The sequence below is a fragment of the Nicrophorus vespilloides genome, unplaced genomic scaffold (assembly GCF_001412225.1).
Source record: "Nicrophorus vespilloides isolate i.1.1-1 unplaced genomic scaffold, Nicve_v1.0, whole genome shotgun sequence".
Lineage (NCBI taxonomy): Eukaryota > Metazoa > Arthropoda > Insecta > Coleoptera > Silphidae > Nicrophorus > Nicrophorus vespilloides.
Window position 1 is genome coordinate 295 of NW_017096588.1, and position 5,187 is coordinate 5,481.

Consider the following 5,187-nt stretch of genomic DNA (forward strand, 5'->3'; position numbering starts at 1 on the left):
TTAATTTTTGTATTATGTAAAGTCGAAAATTGTAATTGGGTTGCCTCAATTTATAGGTAAATTATTTCCCCTTCTAATTGACCGACTCCTTCGGTCGAGTATATTATCCTAACCTCTCCATTAAAGAGCCATTCACTATTAGTTTCCAGTTACCAAACGCTAATCAAATACTCACCAATTCAAGTATTATCATCATTGCATCTTGCTTAACTTTTGTAAATTGAATAATATAGCACTTTGACATTAAGTAATAGCAATTACATCGTAAATTCACATAGAATATTCTGTCCTAAAATATATAGTTTTACAGTTTTCTAACCTTTATATAAAATAATTATTATTAAAAATACTTATTTTTTTTTTTGAAAGCTTATAACACGTAATCGGAAAATGCTACAAATCTGATAATAGGCTCATTGCAAAGACCACAGTTTTCTTCTTAATCTTCATATTTAATTAACTAATTTCCATGGTTGATTATCTATTAATTATGTCAAACGTTAAAATACGCATTTTCAAATTTGATAATTTTTTTACAAGAAAACTATAAAAGTGTTGAAGAAGTCTCACTGAAAAGATCGTAAATTTGCTTTTAATTCTCACATTAACTAAATTAATTATTTGATGTGTTTGTAAATTTACTAAATAATTTATTAATTTAATTTATTTAAAGAATTAAAGTTTGATTGATAATTATTATATTTAAGTTAATTAATTTTTGTTGGTGTAAAACTTGTTTTTTTTTTAATGTATATAAAAAAACTTTTGTAAATAACTCTGGAAATGTTAGTGAAAAGTACTAAAGAAATGCATTTTATATCTTTCATTTGCTGGTCTTATTATGAAAGTTTCTCTATATACAAGTTTAATAATACTTAAAAGAAAATACATTGAGTATACATCACTTAAATATAAAACAGATATAAAATCTTTTCTCTAACTTTACGTTTCGTTCTGTGTTATTATTACGTCTTTTGCTGCCCTTGCTTTATTAACACTAAACCATAGTTTGCGTCGAAATCAAAGGAAGCGCCAAATAAAAAGAAACGCAAAAGAGGAAAGGATCGTCCCGTCCGGAAACGATGTTCTTCCTGTACAAGAAAAAAAAAAGTAATATGTTTGCACGTAAAACGCAAACACATTATTTTAAAGAGATTCGAAAACTTTGAAAAGCAGCCGCCTTACGTAATCCCGTCTCGGAATCCTCCCGCAAAGTCCTTTGATTGAAAAACTTGCCTTCCCCAGGCGAAACTAATAATAATTGTAACCGGAAAACTTAATTATATCCGAAACCGCAATTAATTCTTTCCATCAATCCTGTAATAAAAAGAAAACACGTTTTCCCCTCTATCTTTCTCTCCACTTAATCCAATTAATATCGATCATTTCCGGCTTATGCAAACCTCTTATTATTTGAGGACCCGTGTAAATATTGTATTAACCGAAGCAAATTTAATAACGCCTCCGCGATGTTTGAGGTCGGACATATAAAATTACTTCTTTATAAATATAAAAAAAAAACAGCTTAATTTTAAAATTAGGGTTTAGCTTGGACTTGGAAGCTAAAAACCGTTCCTAATTCCTCGCAAGGACTAAGCCTTTCCTCGCGTTGACTCTGAAAAAGAAGGAAGATAGATGTAATCGATCCTCAGCGCGCTCGGATCCTTTTAATAGTTGATTCAAGGATGTCGCAGATCTTTGTTTATTTTTGTTTTCCTCTTAGTTTGTTGGTTTTTTTATGTTTGTGCCGTTCAAATATTTGACGGCACGTACTTTAATCAACTTCCGGACTTTTCTTGCTTTCGCGGATGTGGAATTATTGAAATAAAATCGCAGCTTCGATGTAATAAACGTTCGGTATAAAAAGGTTCTTCTCGATTCCTGGCAGAATGTGATGTACGGGTTTTAATACCGCGCAACTCGTATTTCTGCTCCCATTCAAAACCTTCATTCTCTCTTTCTGTTTATTTTTATTTTTTCATTTCTATTCGAGAAATGTTTTATTATATGAATACAAAATAGATACGTGCGTGTTCCATTGAACATCGCTCGCAAATGCCGCATATTAAAGCGACTTACGATATTACGAACGCAAACATGTAACGTATTACAAGAGCAAACATCATTTTTGATACTCTTACTATATTCATACAGAAAAAAATAAGAAACTCATTTTTTTTCTTATTTGTTCTTTTTTTTATTAAACGATTTATAGTATTATATTCCATAAATAATAATTAATTACATTTTTTTGTATAATTATAATTGAAATAATTAATTAATAATTACTTTTCACTTCGATTTTTGTCCAGGAATAGTTGCTACATTTCGTAAGAAGTAAGAAAATGAGGAATTACTGAAAACATTTTTGCTAATTCCAAGAGGAAACATATATAAATCATAGACACAACAGTTTAACACATTTTTAACTTTATTTTGAAAAAAAAATGCGCTTTTTTAATTACATATATATAGAAATATATAGAAGTTTAACTAGATAATTAATAGATTAATTATGAATGATAATTAAAATATTAATTTATATCATTTTTCTATGGATGCTCCGGGTTTTTAAATATGAAATATCGATAATTTCATTTTAATTAATATTGAATCAATTGTATTGTACTTAAATTAATAATATTAATACAAATAATGGTTTATTTTTAGTAATTTATAATTATTTCACTACTGTTAAATTTGTCAATAAGTAAGGTAATAATAACATTTAAACGTTATTAATTGAAGTACTTATATGTATATCTTCACATATAAAGATTATCTTTGCATAGAAATTTTTGGATATTTCAATAAAATATTGATATTTTTTGGTCTAGCATTAATATAAATTATCATCATTAATAAAAATTCTAATTAGAAATTAATAATAATTATTATTGTCAATAAATTGAAAAAGTTTCTAATAATGCATTAATTATATTCATACATATGTTTAAGTAGAACACAGGTGTTCATTCAGGTGTTCGTGCAGGTGTCCACACAAGTGTAAATAACTGAATTTTATATTAAACAATAAATATCAAACAATGTTCTCAATTATAAATTTATATTAAAACTATTGTATATATTGATTTCGGTTTTTGCAATAAGCATTGTTATTTGTATGGTATCTATTGTTTAACATTTTATATGTTTTTATTATTTGTGTATGCAATTTTATACACGATTTATTATGATACAGATTCCAATAATCAATTATTTACAATATGGAAATTGTTTCAGTTTTCAAATAATTTTCTATTCGATCAGTCTGTGGGATTCAATTTAATTTATACTTAAATTTTATAACATAATAATATAATAGATAATTACATTACATTGAATTCTCCACAAATTAAACGGAATTAATTAATTCATTGGAAATCACCATTTTTTAACTAATAAATTTGTACTTCTAAAAGTCTATTTTTCTGTTTTAAATACAATAATTAAATGAAGATAAATTTCTATAAAAAAGCTATATAAAATTATTATTAATTTCAAAGTTCTTCTAAAAGTTTAAATCTAATTTAAATACATATTTGTGATGTAATTATCTAAAGTTTTATTTTTTAAATTTGATTATTTTTAATAGAAATTGTATTTGAATAACGTTTTTCATTCGCATCAATCGCTGATTCGTCGTTTTCAGAACCATTTGTTGAACGTATTGAGATTAACAGGTGTAAAATATGCAGGTGTTTATGTCCATATAAGGAATCTGTAGCTGCGAATCTCAAATGTTAAACAACTGCACCTGCACATGACTCATCGCTGCTTAAACAATGCACATGTTCATTTAACGTTTGAGATTCACAGATGCAGCTGCAATTTTCATTATCTCCAAATTTTCGTTACTTATAGAATAAGTAAATGTTTTATCACTTTTATTTACGTTAACATTTATGTAATTTTATAAAAAGAGTAAAAAAAAACATAGAAAAGTGAAGATTATTTGAATAATAACAAATAGTAAATTAATATAAATAAATCGAAATTTGATGGATCTACTAGGCTATAATTAAGGTAATATTAATACAATTTAAAAGTTATTAATTAAGACGTATTTAAAACTATTTGTAATATATAGAAATTTAACTAAATAATTAATATATTAATTTATATTATTTTTTTTGTAAAATATCGATAATTTCATTCTAAATAATAAATCAATTATTAATAATATTAATACAAATAATGGTTTATTTTTTAGTAATTTATAATTATTTCACTACTGATAAATTCGTCAATAAGTAAGGTAATAATAATAACATTTAAACTTTATTAATTGATGTATTTCTAAAAGTTCACATATAAAAATTATCTTACAGTTTGCATAGAAATTTTTGGAAATTTTAATAAAAGTATTTCAATAAAATATTGATATTTTTTTGTCTAGCATTAATATAAATCATCATTAATAAAAAATCTAATTAGAAATTAATAATTATAATTATTGTAAATCTATATATAAATTACAACTATTGAATAATTGATTTTGATGAATTATTGGAAAGAAAAATATTAAATTTCATGTAGAAACAGTATTGATTTGAATATTTTGGAATTATCACTTGTTTAGTAGTAATAAACTTATTTAAATATATCATAAATAAATGAGGAATAATTTCTTGCATTAATTGTGTTCACACAGATGTGTTCAATTAAAACGCTGGTGTGTATTCAGGTGTTCAATTAAAACACAGGTGTTCGTTCACGTGTTCAACTAAAACGCAGGTGTTCGTTCAAGTGTTCAATTAAAACACAGGTTCTCCAGTTGTTCACGCATCTGTTCGTGCAGGTGTCCACACAGGTGTAAATAACTGAATTTTATATTTAACAATGAATAACAAATAATGTTCTCTATCATAAAGTTATTTATTATGATTTTTTGTTGCAATAAGCATTGTTATTTGTATGATTGTATTATTTAACATTTTTATTATTTTTGAACGCATTTTTTATACTCGATTTATTATGATACAGCTTCAAATAATCAATTATTTACAATATGGAAATTGTTTCAGTTTTCAAACAATTTTCTATTCAATCAGTTTGTAGGATTCAATTTAATTTATACCAAAATTTTATAACATAATAATATAATAGATAATTGTATTACATTGAATTGTCCACAAATTATACGGAATTAATTTTGCATGCATGTTATTTAATAGAGATTCTATT